Source organism: Coenobita brevimanus, chromosome 68 (assembly GCF_032717465.1).
Source record: "Coenobita brevimanus isolate Jiangsu-jjx chromosome 68, ASM3271746v2, whole genome shotgun sequence".
NCBI classification, from domain to species: Eukaryota; Metazoa; Arthropoda; class Malacostraca; order Decapoda; family Coenobitidae; genus Coenobita; species Coenobita brevimanus.
This window is the reverse complement of record NC_137021.1, coordinates 37328785-37350300: the sequence shown is the minus strand read 5'-3', so window position 1 is coordinate 37350300 and position 21516 is coordinate 37328785.

Below are 21516 nucleotides of genomic sequence, written 5' to 3'. Positions count from 1 at the left end.
GAGAAAACAACTTGCTTAAATATTTGTTATGTTGTTTTGTTTTCTATCTTGTTTTTTTTTCCCCTATGTTGCTGTTTCTATGTGTATTGTTTGCTATGCTGTTCCTTGCTATGTTGTACCGTTTTCCTTTTGTGCTCCATGAATATGAGATTTGACAATATATGTGCCTAATTTCTGCTTCTTATAATTTCAGTCACAACATGGCAACAAAACGTAAAAAGATGGATTCTGAATGTCGGGTATTCCAAGAAATATTGACAGAGAAGTATTTCATTATCGAGCACAGTCGCCAACTAGAATGCTTGATTTATCACAAATCTGTAGCTGTCAACAAGGAGCTTAATTTGAAGCGTCACTATCAGACAAAGCACAAGAAACACGGTGAGTTAACTTGACAGAGAAGAAAAGACAATATTTCCAAGATGAAAGCAAGTTGGGAAGCACGGTCCTCAGTATTAACCAAACAAGCTGCAGAATCAGAGAGATGTACACGTGCCAGTTATGCAGTAAGTTCACTGATAGCTGAAAATATGAAACCACTGACTGAGGGAAAGTTTGTCTCATGGCCGTGGTAGACATTATTTGCCCAGGAAAACAGAACTTATTTTCTAACAATACTCTGTCTGTGAGAACTGTAACACGACGAGTTGAAGAAATGACTGCTGATTGAAAGCAGACACTAAGTGACTGCTGTGACGTATTCTAGAATTTTCAGCTGCGCTCTATGAAAGTGTTGATGCAGAGGACACTACACATCTCGCAATATTTGTTCGAAGTATCAACTCAAAGTCTGAAATTTAGGAAAAATAAACTTTAGATTGATACAACTGAAGCAGACATTCTCGAAGCCCCGCTAACCAGTTTAAAGGACCTGAATTTAGATATCTCAAAACTAGTTGCAGTAACTATTGATGCTGCGCCATCCATGATAGGTGAAAAGAAAGGTTTTGTTGCACTTCTTGAGAAGTACATGAAAAATGCTGCATATCAAAACAGAATTGACAAGCTTTACTGTATTATTGATTGGGAGGCACTGTGTGCTAAGGTTTCAAGACTGCAAAAAGTAATGCAGGTAATGGTGAAAGCTGTTAATTCATTATTATCTCGAGGTTTAAATCATCGACAAGTTCAACAGCTGCTATTAGATGTAAAGGCTTAGTACTCTGACTTACTGTACGTCTGTGATGTTCGCTGTCTCATCTGAGGTGCAATGCTAGGGAGATTTTATGATCTGGAACAGATCACTGAGTTCTTGAAAGGGAAAAATGTGAATATGCCACAGCTTCATGTTCCCGAATGGATCTCAGGTTTTGCGTTTTTAATGGATCTTGCTTCCTACTTAACTAAACTGATTTTGAAACTAGGAGAACGGAATCAACGAACGGATGTATTCCATGAATATACCGTGGCATTTGAGATGAACCTTCAACATTTGAAGAGCCAGCTTGAAAAATAAAATTTTGCTCGTGTCCCAACGTTGGGGAAAAATCAGCCCACTTACATTTCCAAGTATGTGGTCGTTATCTGTGAACTCAAAACTCAGTTTTCTTCACGAATTGCAGACACTCGGTCACATAAAGATGATTTCAGGCTTTTTGCTACTCCTTGATGTGGAGGTAGACCAAGCTCCTGAAAGGTTTGAAAATGAACTCATGGAACCTCAAAGCAGCGAACTAATGAAATCAAATTCCTTGCAGAACGGGTCTCCATACTGGAATTTTTCCAAAAGTCTGTTCTGAAAGCCGGAATTTACCCAAACATAATACAGCACACCAAACAAAATGTCAAGTATCTGTGGTAGTACTTAAATAAGTGAGAAGCTCTCACTGAAAATGAATTTCACAAAGAACAAGCTGAGCACACAACTCAGTACCTCACACTTAAATGGAATACTCCATCTCGCCTACTGGAGCCTGAAGTCCAGTACTGAGAAACGTTCGCGTGAGAAACAGCATCAATTATCACACTGACTCTCATTGCGTGTAAGATGGCAGTATGACTACACTGAAATACCAAACTAATTAGTAAGTACTGTGAATAATTATTTGTTACTCATGGTAATAATTGTGTTAATGAAAGTTATTTCTTTTGTTTCTAATCATTAATTTCAACAAAATTCTATTCAGTATAAATTTAGGAAATATGCTTTGAATACGTATTATTATTATTATTAACCTGCCGCGTACCAGCTATTTTTAGCCCTATGGGTCACCCCAGTGCCGGCCATTTTTCGACCTTTTTTTTGGGGGGGGCAAAAATGACAGATTTTGATGTGGAAACAATGAATTTCGCCATTAAAATGCTCACTGAGGCTCGGAAATGAGTTTTATTGAGTCTTGCATACTCGTTTACAGGTATAGCCACTCTCTCACGCTCACCACATACGTAAGAGAAAGCTGTTTTCTGTGTAAAGTATACACAGGTATTTATGCTGGGAAGGTATAGCAATGTTCAGTACACTTTTTTTGATTACTCATTACTTCAGCATCTGTCACAATTTGCGTGTCTTTCTCACTGTGAATGCATTATCTTACACTTACTTGAAGATAGGTACAACCTGACTTCATTACGTACAGTCCTGGCACTTACAAAAGGTATTTACAACTTGACTTCAGTATATAGTCCTTACACTTACAAGAAAATATTTACAACTTACACTTACATGAAAATATTTACAAAATGCCTTCACTATGTACAGTACCGGGTGAGGCACACAGGCAGAGTGAGGCAGAGCGAGCATGAGGGGGGAAGCGAGTGAGTGCATGGCCTTGACAGCCTGAGGGATGGTAGAGGAACAGTTACCTTACGTGCCTGCCAATTTGTACCCGAGAATCTTGAAAAATGTGGTCACAGTGAAGTTTTTTATTTTAAACCAATTCAAAATGGCACTGGCACTGGCCACGGCATTATGTCACATCATTTTAAAACGGCAATGGCACGCGGCGGGTTAACGTGTATTCATATATATTCATATTCATATATTATTACTGTTATTATTATTATTATTATTATTATTATTATTATTACCTCCACCAAGGAGGTTATGTTTTACCCCGTGTTGGTTTGTTTGTCTTTTAGCATGATTACTCAAAAAAATTTAAACGGATTTGAATTAAACTTTGTGGAGGGGTAGCCCATAGGCCATGGAGGATATGATTAAATTTTGGGCCAGGCTTGGATCCTGATTCAGAGATTCTCTCACAATTTTTCCAAAACTTCTCAATGAATTTCAATTGAAGTTTGTGAAAAAGTGGGCCATGAACCAAGAAAGAACATATTAAATTTTGAGGCGGATCCGGATCCGGACCCGGACCCTTTTTAATGGCAAAGGCACTGGCGGAGGTATGCGCTCTCTGAGCGCTTTCTAGTTATTATTATTATTATTATTATTATTTATTATTATTATTATTATTATTATTATTATTATTGGAGAATGGGAGTGTAGTCCTAAACAAGTTCAAGACATCTGGCCCGCCGGCTGAATAACAGAGCAAGTGCAGCCTCCAGTTCATCAAAGCTTGCCTACCCCTGCTTTACATTAACCCCTTAAACGCGGCCGTGAACAGTCGCCTCCCCCCCAAGTGGCGGGGTTGTATCGCGGTCTGAGTACCTGTAGGAAAATATTAGCCAAAAATCAGAAATTAACCCTAGAACATTATACTTGGTATGGCAGATAGTACTTACATTCAGCTTTCTCCAGAGACAGGTGTTGAGCCTTCGTGGACTACCCAAGGAATTGTGGAGACTTGCAAAGTTGGGTAACCAAATCTTCGCTTTCACACCTCCAGCAACCCGGTTTCCCCTCTACCACAGCCTCATTCTGTCACAGTAAACTTTATACTACAACGTAAAGGTAGTTTGGAATCCGTATTTGTACAATAAGCACTGAAAATAAGGCTAAAATCAATGGAGCGTATGGCCGACATGCAGCGTGGCGGCGGTCTTCCCGTCACTCAACAAACATTTCCATTTTCACAGCTAAAAACATGTATACTACATTATTTTCAATCACATTACTTCCCAAAAGATCACCGCGGCACGCTTTTTATTCTGCCTTATGCCCGTCACTTTATTCTCGTTCCTATCGGCTGCTTGCACTGACTCGGAAGAGCTAGAACTCGCCATAATGTCACTTTGAAAGCCTGCAGTAAACTGACGCTAAACAGGGGCAAACCGTGCGAAAAAAAGCTAGTGTTACAACTGGGGAAACAAGCGTTTCCTATTAGCATAAACTGCTTGTGAGAGGAGAGCGCAGATTTACAGTTCTGAGCACTCAGAGCGCTGCCATGTATCACAGCCAGGCTGGCCGGGCCATGGTGGGGGGGGGAGGGCGGAAAAACGCGATACTTGGCAACAATGGAGGTCAGTATTACAAAGGTAAAGTATGCTAATTGTAGCTAAAGGGTGGTGGTACTGATAGACAATACCAGCTGGAGCCTGCTTGCCCACGGTTATTCAAAATTTACTAGAATCGCAAATGCGACGATCCGCCATTATGTCCTTATCGCCGAGCATCGCAAACGTGACAATCTGCATTTAAAGGGTTAATGGCTGAAAGACTGTCGATCTGTCCTTGTTAAAGGAATGCTGTAATATGATTGAATAATATATACCTAGTGCTACATCAGGCTTTGAAGTAAGATCATCAGTGTGATGAGGGAAAAAGTCATGCCCAATAAAAAGCTTAGCTCCTTTTACAGGAGATTTCCAATAAAATTATGATACTGTATATGGAAAAAAACGAAAGAACATTAAAAGAAAACAGCTGATAAGAGAGAGAGTATATTAACCCGAGGCATCCCGTCAACATTCTTTAACGTCCACACGTTTTGTCAGTGCCAATCCCGTCAACGTACATAAACGAGAATCAATTGCAAGGTCCCTAATTTGCACAATTTTCAATTTTCGTGAGTGATTTTTGGTACGTATAAACATGACACCTTCCTTTACAAGATGCCAGGCAGGGACAATGCCTTACCCAGCATGACCTCCTCCCCCCCCCTGCACGCCATTGTCTCAGCAATTCACCTGTTATCAGTGACCTGGCCAGTAAAGCCATGTCATGCCACGGTACGAAATTCAGGGCCAGAGTGATTCCCCAATCAATGACAATGTGGAGGACAAACTTTACATAGCATTACAGGAAGAAACAGTCAGAAATGATGATCAGGTAATGTGGGAAAAAAAGGTCAGGGATGGTGATGAGTTAGTGAGTGAAACAATGCTTATAATGCCTATATTACTGCTTGAAAACCAATATACTCTCATACTACATATAAATTCGTACCAAGTAATTAAATAAATACCGTTTATGAGTGGTGTGAAATAGTTGTCCTCCCATAGAACTCGTTTTCTTTGGTGCCAGCCTGTTAGAAAACTCAGTAAGGTTAGGAGGTACTCCTACCTGTATCGAGTATTTTAAACCTCAGGTGAGCGATTTCTCTATGAATTTTCGATGTTTCTCACCAAAAGCAGAGGTTTGAGCCAAAAAAAATTTTTTCCAAAAATGATCGGGATTGGGAGGAGTCAGTGGCGGAAAAGTGGTCGGGATGGGGCGGGTTAAAGACTGGTACTAAGGAATCAACAGTAAAACTCAAAATTCCTGAAAGCGAAGGATGTAGAGGAAAGAAGGAACATGAGGCAGCTCAGAGATATACTGTAATATAGTTCTTTGGAAGTGGGCGTGTTTAGTTTATTTTTTCATCAACCCATTCCTTAAAATGCTAATGGTGGTTGTCACTATCACAACGTGTAAGAAAATCCTAAGGAGGTGACCTCAGATACGATGCATGCCAAGCAGACAAACAGCATTTTGATTTCTATATTATTTAGATTCTGGTGGATAATGCTTTGCTGTTTTGAGACCTTCCTTCGAGCGTTATGGCCATTGATATGATTTACTCACTATACACGACATGAAGCAACGGAAGATTTACTATATCTGCAGAGAGAGAGAGAGAGAGAGAGAGAGGTTGAGGGAAAATCAGAAGTATATAACAACTCTTCCCTCATATATATGGCTTTGTGCCAGTAATAGTTGTGGAAGGTATTGAAGCTGATAATTTATTGGGTGTACAAAAGGATATTAACCAGCCATATCCAAAAATAAATAAGTAACACAGAGGTATTAGGGAGCTTCCTTTACTGACAAAAATTGGAACCCAGGACACCCAGGACAATGGTCTAGTGAGAAACAGGTCTGATCACTTTGCTTCCCCACGCATCTTTGTGACCTCTGGTGATACGCTATTGGAGGATGGGGGTTACCATACAGAGCAAACAAGTGAAGTGGATGGGTAACTGTGGGAAATTATCTTTATGACCACGATGATAAAGCCATCTTTTTTCAATTCTTCATCCTCCAGAAACTGTATAAATGAATGTACACATTTTCTTTATTTTTACACTGCGGAGATGTGCACCTGTTAAATGCACAGCTGATCATTATTCCAGTTTGGAGCAAAAAGTCAGGAGGAGCTGAGGAACTTCATCCAAGCGAAGTCTACATCCAACTGACATCAGACACCTCATTGACTCTACCAGTGTGATGCGCTCGGGTACCGCATGGCGTCATGCGCGGAGTGGTCTCATTTTTAACCAGAAATTATCAGACTTAATAGAGTCTCACTAAACCATGCCCAGGACTATTGTCCACTTCTTCCTCCTGGTTGTTATGGTTTGCTGACCGTGAATGCCTTCCTGCTGAATCCGAAATTGCTTTTCTTGTCACATACTCAGTTTGAGCATTGCTCTTATCTTCAGGAGATAGCAAGGAAATTAATGAGAATCATAAAAACTGACGAAACACTTATAGCCTACTTGGCATTCGGGTGATAATGCACCGTACTGTTTACTTTATCCTGACCTAATATAATCTCTCCTATAATAAAGAGTTATAGCAACACTAGAATATGATGCTAGTCACAATGAGGTGTTATGGGATAGATGTAGAGCCATAGCATCGTCTTATTTTGCCACTGAACTACATGGAATAAAGAGCAAAAGGACTATAATCCGGGCCAAGTTAAGATTATAAGAGTAGGCTTTATTTTACGTTCATGTGACTTAGGCCCGTATTCTCGTCGGTTAAAGAAGCTCTCTAACACCTATTGGTATGGGATTTATTTTGCACCTTATTGTCCTCCTCCATGTTATGTAAATCGCTCTAATATCGCATTCTCTGCATAAATAACTCACAAAAGGATTTTAACCAGCCATATCCAAATACAGAGCGCTAAGGAATTGGTGTTTGGAAACTTTCTTACCCGACGGTACTACGGACTCAGGGGATGTGATCGAATCAAAAGAATCTGCTTTTTTTTTTTTTTTTTTTTAATGATGCTGTGTTTATGAACGAATATAGTAACTACTGTAGTTAAAGTACAAGAAAATTTTATACGTGTCTTCCTTTAATGCATCATTTTCGAAGCATCAACGTCAGATTCACTATTTCAGCATTTTGAGTACCCTTTTGAGTAACGTCACATGCTCCCCCTCCCCTCTCTCTCTCTGAAATTCTCCCTTGTCAATGGGATAATCTCTGGGATGTCTAGATATTTGTTACTGTTTAATGCCAAGCGATCTCATTTGGTTACTGAAAAATTGCCGGTCAGAAATTTAACCCATGACTCACAAGGTACCTTTTTCACTTTCCCCGTTTCATCCAGCTCTGCCATTAGCAAAAATGTAAATAGAAAGAATCCATTGTGGTGATGGGGATTAATGACGACTGTTTCTAACTCGCTCACAATTAGAGGTCTCCGTTAAGCTGAACAACCTCGACAGATGATTGTAAATAAACAAAGAAGATAAAAATCATATCAAATGAAAATAAGATAATACTATAAATATACAGAATGAGGTAATATTAATTATTGTAATAATAATAATAATAATAATAATAATAATAATAAAAAGAATAATAATAACCATAATAATACAAATAATAATGACGATGACGATGATTTACTATTGCTGCTGCTACTACTACTACTACTACTACTACTACTACTGCTGCTGCTGCTGCTGCTACAACTACTACTACTACTACTACTACTGCTGCTACAACTACTACTACTACTGCTGCTACAACTACTACTACTACTACTACTACTACTACTACTACTACTGCTGCTACAACAACAACAACTACTACTACTACTACTACTAATACTACTACTACTGCTGCTGTTGCTGCTGCTGGTACTACTACTGCTACTGCTATTACTACAAACAATAATAAGAATAAGAATCAGAATGAGAATAAGAATAAAAATAAGAATGAGGATAAGAACAAGAATAATAAGAATAACAGCAACAATAACAACTAGAACTCCGGATGGAGGTCCCTGACTAACGGTCACTAAGACATGAAGAGGCACCTCAGTTATGTATATAGGCCATGATAGGGTACATTTGGTTGTAATTTAGTGGAAACTGGTCCAAGTTCGCCCATCAGATTCCTTGTGCAGATCGCATTGAAATCTCCATCAGACACTGCCAACTAACCTCATTCATGTATAATACTGATATGACTCTTTCTGACATGCCCTTCCAGTGCGTATAAAGGATATAGATTTTTTTTTTTAAATCAGCAATGACCCATGGCAGGACACAGCCTGGGCCCATCAGATTCCTTTCGCAGTCTCTGATTCTCCTGGAATCGTCGTGAGACTATGATGGCGTAATAATAATAATACCAGCAAAAACAACAGTCTCTACCTTTATTATAGGTGGAGACTAATAATAATAAAAAGGAAACGTTATTATGTGTCAAGGACTCTCCTGTCCTTAATTCTCCTCAGCTGTACTTCCTGGTACACGCCTTGGACTTACAAAGCCACTCACACCATCCTCCTCATTCTGGCTCTCATTTACCTCCCCCCGGCTTCTTTCTTTGCCTTCTCCCTCGGGGGCTGGGATGGTGGGGGGGAGTTTCTTTGTCCACTTTCGGAGACGAGGGTTGAGGTATTTGACATTTTCACCTTGCCACCTCGCGTTCTCTAACATTTCGTAAAAAAGAATTCTGTTTTAATATTAGTCTTTTTTCATTCCTAGAGCATTTATAATCCAAAAGACATAAATAAGTGATTAAATAAATGGAATACATCCCCTCGTTTTCAAGGATAATAAAATGATGATAATAAGTTTAATAATGAGAAAAAAAGAAGACAGATAATAGATAGAAAATGGAATATGTTCATTTCTCCAAGTCTTAGCTAATGACAGCTTATATTGAGGGATGGTTGCTGATCACTTCTAATAATCATGCATGCTCCATAAATATTCATCAAAAACTTGGTGCTTGTCGTCCACTTCGCGATTTAAGTTCTTTACAATACGGCCGGTAATTTCAGTAAATCCATTCTAGTTTATTAAGCATTATGATTTAGCAAAGCATTCACGTCTCGCTAATATCGTTTGCAAGCGATATTAAGTGTTAATTTCTCTCTCATTTTGCCCTCAATCATTAATTTCTCGTTTCTCATTACTAAGTTAAATAATTAACATCGAGCTAATATGGTTAAGATGTGTGTGTGTGTGTGTGTGTGTGTGTGTGTGTGTGTGTGTGTGTGTGTGTGTGTGTGTGTGTGTGTGTGTGTACCCCCACAGGAACCACGTTGTCCCGGTCGGGTCTTGCATATCCTGGAAATCTGGTGGGCTATGTCAGTGGAGGGAGATGTCCCATTCTCAGCAGGAGAACATGGTTACCCATGCTGGAGAAGCCATCAGTGAGGTTCAGACTAAGTGTTCCCAGGTCCACTCCCTTGTGGGATGAGTTAAGGGTATAGGAGGAAACCCCCCCAAAAAGAAAAAAAAAATCCGTGAATGGAGTCCCATGGAGGGCGGGGGTCAACAGACAGAGCTTTCGGCACGCTGCTGCAACCCTGATCAGCAGACGGTGTCACGAATTCGCGCGAGCGTATTCATAAATTCGTGACATTGTACTTCAGTGAGAAAACCACGAATTCTAGTGGAATTCCCACTGCGCATCACTCAGTTCAACTGTCCTTGTATTCATCTTGATCGGGATAGTTTTCAAAACACTTCTCACTGTTTCACAAGTGACAGTTCTTACCCACGACATTAGTGCTTTCACTGAATGATTTATTGTGAGCCTATATCGCTCACTTTCTTTCCGTTGACCGTTGAAGTTCGAACACGGCCATCTCTCGCCCCCTTTCATAGTTTGGAGTTAGTCAGCTTTGAGCTGCCGTGAGTGTAGGACCATTTGTGCCCAGTGTAGAGCGGCGCCTCCGTTGTACAGCGAGTTCCTGAATCTCCACCTAGACAGTGAATTGGCAAAGCGGGCTTAGTGAATAGCAGCGTTTTGATGTTCATCACAGGCGCCCAGACTACTCGTTCGGCTCCCCTCCACTGACCAGTGTTTCTTTTCGTTTTTCTAGGTTTAAGTGTGTTTAGCTTTTGAATGAGTGAGTGAGTGTATTCTTGTTATTTTGAATTCATTTTTGAGACTCATATAACGTAAATTTATTTTTTGAGTGAAATCAATAAATTTACATTTTTTTTTTTTTTTGAGCTTAATGTAATTAAACTCGTGTTTTATTTCTCTACATTAAACTTATTTTAGTTGCCACTCCTAGTTTGCACAAACTCTTTACATTATCCTTAACCGGTACTTAGGCCAATTCTTTTGTATCAGACTTAAATCTGTTGTGCCAGCCAGGAGTTTGCATCAGCAAGAACCTGTTTATTATTATTAGCATTAGTTATTGATTGTCAGGGGTGGAGTCACTTTCTCGAGAGGCTAAAAGTACTACAAATAGCACGCATGAGTAACTAGTCTCTGCCGTGTACTGTTGAGAAAGTTTATAAATTCTCATCCTTAGAGAATCGGCTAGGTAAGCCGGCATAAAGTAAAACTTACTACTTGATTTCACAAGTCAGTCCCTTGTTTCTATTTTTAATTAACATCTAGCATTCTTAATTCATAAGTTCACATCCCCCCGTGACAGACGGGCATCGTGAATCTTCATGCCACCATCACAAGCTGAGAAGGACCAAGTCATATGATGGAAAGGACTGCGCACCTTCACCATCACACCAGATCTAGTCATTCCACAAGACCAATACTATATTTACCTCCCATTCCATCCTTTCTCCAAAATCGAAAGACTTGTGACGACAGGAGAGGGTGACGGTGACAAGTCATGAATGTGGCTGGAAGTTGCTAGCTTGAGTCTAGCGCATAGGCAACACCAACAACGTGATCGCTTGTATGATGGCAGAGGAGTAGGTCATGCATTTAGCAGCATCCAGTGCGGCTAAGCAGCTGGAAATGGACGTCAAACTGCTTACCCCTGACGGGGAGGAGTTTAGAAAATGTAATCTAACATATGCTGCTCCACACCACCTGGGCAGATAACCACGTCTTTTCAAGGCATCTCACATTGTGGCTAAAAAACCAAAAGAATCCTACTGACTCTTGCTTCCTGGAATATATGCATATTACATTATACTGACTAAGTCATATGACCAAGCCATCAGACTGACCTTATTGCCCATGAACTGAAAAGATATAAAACTGATATTGCTGCCCTGTCTTAGACTTGCCTCTCGGGAGAGGTCAACCTAAAAGAAGCAGAAGAAAGTTATAACTATTTCTGGAGGGGACACCCAGACAATGTGAGAAGAAACCAGGGTACTGGCTATGCAGTCTGAAACAACCTACTACAGAAGATCCAAGAATCACCTGCGAGTATATCAGAGAGGCTGACGTCCAGGTATGTACATATCTCACTAAAGGTCAATATGCTACACTCATCAGTGCCTTTGCCCCAGTGCTTGACTCTGAGGACACTGTCAAAAATCACTTTTATGACTCTGCATGCTACCATGGTTGTCTTTAATGCATCTAAGACTCAGTTCTTACACCTATCAACCCGACAAAATCTTCCACAGGTATACCCACTAATGTTTAATAATATTCAGCTTAATCCTGCATCATCCTTGAACATGCTTGGGGTTTCATTTACTAGGGACTTATCTTGGAAAAATCATATTACATCTCTTGTAAAATCTGCTTCCAAGAGATTGGGTGTGCTAAGCCGACTCCGGTCTTTCTTTACCCCTGCACAATTGTTGACTCTATACAGGGGTTTTATCCGCCCCTGTGTGGAGTACAACTCTCATGTGTGGGGAGGCTCCCCACATACAGCTATTCTCAATAGGGTGGAGTCAAAGGCTTTTCGTCTCATTAACTCTCCTCCTCTTACTGACTCCCTTCAACCTCTGTCTCTTCGCCGCTCTGTTGCATCTTTATCTCTTTTCTATCGCTACTTTAATGGTCACTGCTCCTCTGAACTGTCTGCTTGCATTCCTCCACCTCTACGACGGGCGCGTAGCACCCGTCTGGCAGCAAACTCTCATCCCTTTTCTGTCCAACTCTCTAATGCAAGAGTTAACCGTTACTCCCAGTCTTTCATTTATGCAACAGGTCAGCTCTGGAACTGTCTCCCTCTGTCTGTATTTCCTGCTGCCTATGATCTCCAGTCTTTCAAACGCAGTGTGTCCAGGCATCTCAAAATGATCGGATCTTGAATTTGGCTCTCTATTGTATTTTGTTTTTCTCTTGGAGGGAACTGTTACTGCGGGCTCATGGCCTTTGGTTCCTTCTTCCTCGCATAAAAAAAAAAAAAATATGGACCAACTCATCCAGCTTGGAGATTTTAATGCCAGAGTAGACAAAAATAATCACCTCCAGCAAGGCATGGTGTTGCTAACATGAGCAACAATGGCCTCAGACTGATTTTATGCTGGGAATACAGCCTTCTCATCACGAACGCCATTTTTCTACCTAAGAATAATTACTAGACCATAACTCATGATCTAAACATGTGCACCTAATTGACCACGCTATCGTATGGCAGCAAGATCGAAGAGAAGTTCCTATAACCCACGCCATAGGAGGTGCAGAAACCTCAACAGACCATAACATTATTCTCACCAAACTGCAACTAGTCATATGCCCACGAATAAGTTGTAGGTCGTCATACAAGAAATTAAACTGTAGCATTTGTAGAACTTGCAGAACTATTACAGACGCTTTCTCAGTGTCCACCACCTGACCCAAACAACAATCCAACAAAAATATATGCAGAATGGCTGAACATTAAGACTGCTTCAGAGCACTGCAGAGGGAACCCTAGGCTTTACCATTCACAACAATAAAGACTGTTTTAATGAAAATGTTGAGGGCATTTCTGACCTTCTTGCAATGAAGAAAAGAGCACATACTGTAACAGCTGGCTGGCTCATCCTAGCTCGTCAGCCCTAAACGCAGAATTCCAGAATCTCAGAAGTAAAACCCAGAGGAAACTGAGCGACATGGAGAACAACTGGTGGACTTAGAAGCAAAAGCACTGCAAACAATGGCTGATATTAATGATCACCATGATTTCCATGGTTTCTACAAGTCCATATAATCATCGATGGGCCAAACAAACGCAACATAACACCCATTCGATCAGCCAAAGAAGAACTCCTGAAAGACAAACAAGGAATCCTGGAGAGATGGGCACAACACTCCAAAACCTTACTGCATTGAAGAAACCCAGTAGAGCATAGTATCCTTGATAATATCCCAGATGCTTATCAAGTGGAAGATCTCGATGTAAGCTTGCAGTAACTGTTCACACCATCCAATTTCAATTAAAAAAAAAAAAAAAAATAGAGCCCTCGCCCTGATAGCATACCATCTGAACTAACCAAAGAAGGTGGCCAGTTATTCCACCATTGTCTTCATGATCTCAAACTATCTGGAACCAAGAACGAATTCCATCCGAGTGACTCACTTCTGATACTCTAACACGCTATAAGAAGATAGGGGACGGTTCAGCTTGTGATAGCAGCAAATTTATCACCTTCCTTGTGAATGCTAGTAAAATATTAGCAAAATAGTGTTATACAGCTGACAAAACATCTACACTTCCTAAAACATAATGTGGACTTCGGAAGGAATGATCTTTTTTGCCCGACAGATAGAAGAGAAATGACATGAGAAACTGTGACTTACATATTGCATTCATCGATCTTGCAATAGCATTTGACACTGCCAACAGAGGATTTTTATGTAATGCTCTTTAAAAAATTGGAGTTCCAAAGAAATTTTTTCCCATCCTCAAGAGCCCGCATGACAACATGAATGCTCGTGTATTCATAGGTGAGAGCAAATTAGAACTCTTCAACGATGACGTGAGAGTTAAGCAATGATGTGTCCTGGTTCCTGTCATTTTCAACAACTATCTTACTATAGTCACCCTTTTAAATCTCCAATAAATGCACACTGATGATGGAATAAAAAAACATTTCCGTCTAAACAGTAACTTATTCAATCTCAGAAGTGTTCAAGCACAATCACATGGCTCACTTCCTAGATCTACGATGTGCTGATGACTGTATTGTCCTTGCACATACCACAAAAGCCCTGCAACAGAGTTTCACCATCGTTTCCAACATATACCATGCAATGAGGCTCCATATCAACGTCTGTGAAACAGAAATAATATATTACTGTAGAGAAACAACCCAGGAGAATTTCTTGCATTGTAGTTAAGTGGCGAAAACGTTAAACAGGTAGAGAATTTTACCTATCTTGGAATTGTGCTCACAGATGAACATAACACATTTGCAATAGTTTTAGTACGAATTAACCACGTTTCATCCTCTCCTCATATCCAATCGTCTCATATCCAAAGTTTTTTAAAACACCAACATAAGAATCCAGACGAAGATATCAGTATTTACGTCCACATGCCCCTCCACCCGTTTATAAGTTGCTGAGTCCTGGACTTCCTACTAAGATCATATCAAACAGCTTGAGTCGGTTCACATCCGATGCTTACAGTGCATCCTAGGACTCGCAGTGAGGGGATAAGTCCCACACTCACAAGTTCTACACTGGGCAGAGTCAACCGTCACTGAACCTATGCTGGTTAAGAAGCAGCTGCGACAGGTTTGGATACGTGTTCCGCATGTCTGAGCACACCGCCTTCCTCACCAGCTTCTGTATGGCCAACTCCCTGCACCATGTCACAACCCAGCGGGACAGAAAAAGTGATATAAGGATCATTTAAGGACGACTCTGGAGAAATACAACATCGTACCAAAAGCTCTTGAACCCATTGCCTCAGAAAAAAGAAAAAAAAAAAAAATAGCTAGCCTTCTGCAGCAAAGAAACCGTTCATCTCGATGAAACTCGGAACTTGGCCACAGAAGAGCACAGACAATGGAAACACAACCAAAATAGAGTTTTCCCAATAAATCCAGACTTGACATGCCAACTGTGTGGCAAAGTTTGCATATCCAGGATTGGTTCGTGTAGTCAAACACGTTGACATTACAGACAACGAGAAGCACATCATCCATGTGCGTAGAGTAGGCGTCGTATTTTGTGGTAGGACACCTTGAAATAAGTGTGTGTGTGTGTGTGTGTGTGTGTGTGTGTGTGTGTGTGTGTGTGTGTAGAAAATCGTCTGTGTGATGGAAGCGAGAAAGAGTTCTGATACTGACTTAGGCCATTACAGACGCAAATCTAGAGATTATCCTGTATGCAGAAAAACATCATGTGCAGAGATGGGACCCTTTTTATTTAACGGTTTACCAGTGACTGAAGACACATGCTTGGCGAAACATTGAATAAAACAAGTTCCTTCTCTGCAGCTGGTGTTTCTCGTCATACTGTCACACCCAGTGCTGAGTATAATATCGTTTTCCTCTAGCCAGAAGGGGTGAAGTCGACGGTTTAGTTTATATCTCAGCACTGTTATTTTATTTCCTCCTCCAAGGAGGTTATGTTTTACCCCGCTTTGATTTGTCTGCTTGTTTGTCTGTCTGTTAGCGCGATTACTCAAAACTTTATGAACGGATTTTAATGTAATTTTTTTGAGGAAGGGTAGGCCATGGGTAAATTTTTGGGTTGGATCCGCCTCCGGGTCCGGAGTATCCCGCACAATATCTCCAAAGTTCTCAATGAGTTTCAGTGAAATTTTGTGGAAAGATGGGCCATGGACCATGAAAGAAGTTTTGAAACTTTAGGGCGAATCTGGATCTGGATCCGGATCCTGGATTACTCAAAAAGTTATGAGCGGCTTTTGATTAAATTTTTTGGAAGGGTGGGACATGGGCCAAAGAAGAAATGATTCAGTTCAATTAGGGGGAGGATTCGGATCATGATCCAGGATATCCCGCACAATATCTCCAAAATTTCTCAATGAATTTCAATGAAATATGGTGGAACAGTGGGCCATGGACCAAGAAAGAGTTGATTAAATTCTAGGTAGATCCGATCCGGATGCCTTTTAATGAAAATGGCATTGGCGGAGGTATGGGCTCTCAGAGCGCTTCCTAGTTTTTTATTTTATTTCAACCAGACGGCTTTATTCAGTAATGTGATGGGTACTTTTAATTTTAGTACATATTTAAGCAATGACTTGATTCTAAAATTAAGTGATCGGATTTTTTTTTTTCTTTTTAAATGTATATATGTCACTTTCTAATATCGCTGAACAGATATCTCTCGTACACTCTGTGATGTACAGAACGGTTTAGAAGCTCCCTTGTTTTCCCGGAAGAAGCAACAGCTAGAAAAAGTACCCACCACTGGGAAATAATGTGCATATATTATCTCGCAGCAGCTGCATCAGGGTTCCAAAAATTCCTGTAACTCCGTGGTGGAATACTGGAAATGAACAAGTGTACCAAAAAAATTATTGTGGTTCGATATGACGACGGTAATACATGAATATCCTATTCGCTATATTTCCGTTGATTAATAATTTTTTCTTTCTGAAGAACGTATAAAGGCAGAATAAAGCAGCTAGACATTACTATCGAAATGTAATATTCTTAATTATGCATAAAGGAACCAACTCATTTCCTGAGTCAAGTAATACCACCACCCCCACCCCCCACCACCCCAAAAAAACTGGAATGTGTCATCTAATACTTTTTAAAAGTATGGTGGTTATCTATGGACGTCTCGAACCAATTCATTTCGTGAGCCAAATAACACCACCCCCCCAAAAAAAAAAAAGTGCTGGAATGTGTCATGTAATACTCGTACTTCTAGGAAATAAGATTGTTATCTATGCTCGTCTCTCCTTATTCATCATTTCTTTGGTGTTTTATATATCAGTCTATTCATCATGCTACATAGTCAGACAGTACGTGAAAGGATAAACAAATGCCCCTCTGCGCCCTCCTTATTTACCATGTGGAGGATGGAGGACTGACGAAAAAGGGCAGTTGCAACCTACAATCCTGTGTTCAGATAAATCTATGGCCATAACTACCGGAACTTTTAGACACAGAGACAAGCTTTAGTTCCAGATTGTTTCTTTCCTTGGAACTGGTCTCGTTACTCTCTACTTATCCCTTTGTTTTCCTGTTAATATGGATTTTGTGCCAAGTATCCCAGCTTTTTAGCTCTTTCCGTGTCAACCCTATTCCTTGAACAAAATTATTTCCTTTGTTTCCCTTTAGGAGTAAGTAAATTGCCACTTCAGTCCGAAAACTTATTTTGTATATTATTCTTGCTTCCAACAGACAACATTATTAAGCTTAGGGGAAGTTTTTCGAAGTGGAAGGGTCATATGTAGCCTTCCTTAAACCTTTACTAACCAGCATCTTTCCATAGGTAAATAAAACCGTCTGTAGCTGGCAAAGCGTCACCATATTCAAGGGATTGTATGCAAAACCATTTCATCTCCTATGGTTAGGTTCTAAGTGGCTCTACCTAAGTGATTTAATTAAACAGCACATGCTAGCATATTGTTTATTCATTTTTAGGAAACCTATATCGATATTAAATTTGTGTTAAAGCTGTAATGCAGACTTAATCTCCAAGGAGATATTAAGACGCTACAGGAATCAGTCACTGGAATTGAATTTCAATGGTTTCCTTGTGAGTGTTTGAAACTTACTTCTCTGGAATTATTTCTTTGTATGTTAAGTCCTTGTATCAGCTGGCGTTTTATTGATCTTTGTTATATCCAAATTCTCTTATCTGGCGAGGCTTTTATAACCGCTGAGCAGAGACAAGGCCCTCATTCACCCCTTCACTGCACTCGGTTTCTACTGTAGAGGCGATTAATATTATGTGGAGCTACAGTAATAAGAACATATCTGGATGACAGTGATCCAGTTGAACTGCTTCATCCCTTGGATCTGGTGACCTCTAGTGATTCATTAATTTCTACTACTCGATTCCATCCACCGTAGCTGGGATGGAGTGGCAGTTGGTGAGATCGGAAGGATAATTGGCCTCAAAATGAGAGGTCCCATTTCTGTCTGGACCAACCATACGAACTTGAGCAAAATCTATATCCCAGATTTACTATGAAGAGTTGAAATGGGGACCTGATCTGTAAATTCGACGATTGTCTGTTGTAGTCAGCTAAAAATAATTTCATCCATACAAAATGCTCTCAACTCTCTAACTCGAACTCTTCTCGCTCCTTCTGGCACCTTGCCAAAAACCTTTTTAACAACTTTACCTCATCATCCTTCCCTCCTCTTTTCTACTCTGATGGCTCTGTAGCTATTTCTTCTACTGATAAAGCAGATCTCTTCGCTCAGACTTTCTCCTCCAATTCCACCTTAGACGATTCCGGTGCTGTTCCTCCATCACTTCCCCCCTCTGACTTCCTCATGGCTTACATTAAAATTTCTTCAGCTGATGTATTTTCTGCGATTGCTGGCCTCAGTACTAATAATGCATATGGGCCTGATGGAGTCCCTCCTGTTGTTCTCAAGAACTGTGCTTCTGTGCTTACACCCTGCCTAGGCAAACTCTTTCGCCTTTGTCTGTCAACTTGTACCTTTCCTTCTTGCTGGAAGTTTGCTCTCATTCAGCCGGTCCCAAAGAAGGTGACCATTCCCAACCCTCTGACTATCGTCCAATTGCTTTAACATCCTGTATCTCAAAAGTTTTTGAGTCTATTCTTAATAAAAAAATTCTAAAGCATCTTTCCTATCACAACCTTCTTTCTGATCGTCAGTATGTGTTCCGTCAGGGACGCTCCACAGGCGATCTTCTCACCTACCTTTCTGACTCCTGGTCATCCTCCTTTCGGGACTTTGGCGAAAGCTTTGCTATTGCACTTGACATCTCAAAGGCTTTCGATCGAGTCTGGCATAAATCTTTAATTTCCAAACTCCCCTCTTACGGTTTCTATCCTTCTATCTGTGCCTTCATCTCTAGCTTCCTTTCTGGTCGTTCTATAGCAGCTGTTGTAGACGTCTATCGTTCTTCTCCTAGATCTATTAACAGTGGTGTTCCTCAGGGCTCTGTCCTATCACCAACTCTCTTCCTTTTATTCATCAATGACCTTCTAAGCTGTACATCTAACTCTATCCACTCATACGCTGATGATTCCACCCTTCACCTTTCCATTCGATTTCCGCAACGTCCATCTCAGCAGTTACTTCAACAGGCAAGGGATGAGGCTATGGCACACCTAATGTCTGACTTGGCTCGTATCTCTGACTGGGGAAAAAATAATCTGGTTGTTTTTAATGCATCAAAGACTCAGTTTTTGCACCTATCAACCCGACAAAATCTTCCACAGGTATACCCACTTATGTTTAATAATACTCAACTTAATCCTGCATCATCGTTGAACATGCTTGGGGTTTCATTTGCTCGGGACTTGTCTTGGAAAGATCATATTACATCTCTTGTATAATCTGCTTCCAAAAGATTGGGTGTGCTAAGCCGATTCCGTTCCTTCTTTGCCCCTGCACAATTGTTGACTCTATACAGGGGTTTTATCCCCCCCTGTGTGGAGTACAACTCTCATGTGTGGGGAGGCTCCCCACATACAGCTCTTCTCAATAGGGTGGAGTCAATGGCTTTTCGTCTCATCAACTCTCCCCCTCTTACTGACTCCCTTCAACCTCTGTCTCTTCGCCGCAATGTTGCATCTTTATCTCTTTTCTATCGCTACTTCAATGGTCACTGTTCCTCTGAACTGTCTGCATGCATTCCTCCACTTCTACGATGGGCGCGTAGCACCCGTCTAGCAGCAAACTCTCACCCCTTTTCTGTCCAACTCTCTAATGCAAGAGTTAACCGTTACTCCCAGTCCTTCATTTATGCAACAGGTCAACTCTGGAACTGTCTCCCTCTGTCTGTATTTCCTGCTGCCTATGATCTCCAGTCTTTCAAACGCAGTGTGTCAAGGCATCTCGAAATGAATGGATCTTGAATTTGGCTCTCTCTTGTATTTTGTTTTTCTCTTGGAAGGAACAGTTTTGCGGGCTCATTGCCTTTGGTTCCTTCTTCCCCACATAAAAAAAAAGAAAAAAAAGTCTGGGAAAGATTATAACTTAATTACCGTCGGGTAGTTAAAAGATATTAACTGAAGCCTTCTAATTAGTCTTTGGGGAAAAATGTCACCTGTGGAATTAATATTGGATGGAAGTAGACTGGCAGACCAAAAGAGCATAATACGGTGAATCCTTGATAGGACGACGAAAATAATCTTCACACACATATATATTATATATCACATTATGTGTCACACTTCCGCTACAGGGGCAGCAGTCCTATGTCTTATACAATTGCACATTTCACCATTCGGGCACTAATTCCCACCGTCTATATTTCTGGCAGGGCTATCTGATTCAGGAAAGGTGGACTGGTATCGAAAAGGGGGGGGGGGATGTTTTTATGGCATGTGGGTCGGTCTTGAGGAAATTCAACTGTTCAAAGCCCCAGCCTGGGATCGAACTCGCGTTATCTGAAAACAGACCACCTATCTAACCACTTGACCACCACATCCCTCGAGGTCTTTGGCTTACATTAGACGTACAATTAATAAGATTTTGTTAAGCAAGCACCGCCTTTTTCTCGTACAAAGACCAATTATGAACCTAAGATAGAATCAATGTAATGTAACTGAACGAGGCTCTGATCCGTTTAGTTGGTTCTTATTTTCGAATTTCCTTAGTTTCAACAAATGTTTTCGCAGCCGTGGGGTACACTTGAGTAAATTATTACTTTATCGAGACTAATACTACAGGATTTCGCTGAAACAATAAAAATTCTAGCAGTTGTAGTCTAAATACTTTGTCCTGGTTATTGTTGGTTTGGTTTCGTCTGATAAATATTCCTGGCGCCTTTCCGCTCTGGTCATGCCCAAGATTCGTCAGACTGGAAGATAAACTTGAATATTAACCAGGCAAACTCATTCCTACCTCACAACTAAGGCTCAAAGAATTTCATACAATCAGGGCATAGTATTCAAGCAATCAGGGTGGTCCAATTCTGTCAGATGAAAAAAAAAAAGAAAGAAAAAAAAAAAAGGCTGCTTGAATTTATAGTGAGGCTGACAACAAGACTCTATGCAGACGAGCGAGAATTCAAACAGTGAAAAGGTTAAAGCTATTTGAAGCAAGGAATTCCGGAACATAAACTGGGCCATAATATGCAGAAGTCGGCAGGAGTGGGCTGATGAAGTTGTGATTGGGGTAGAGGATAATCTATTTAGTGAT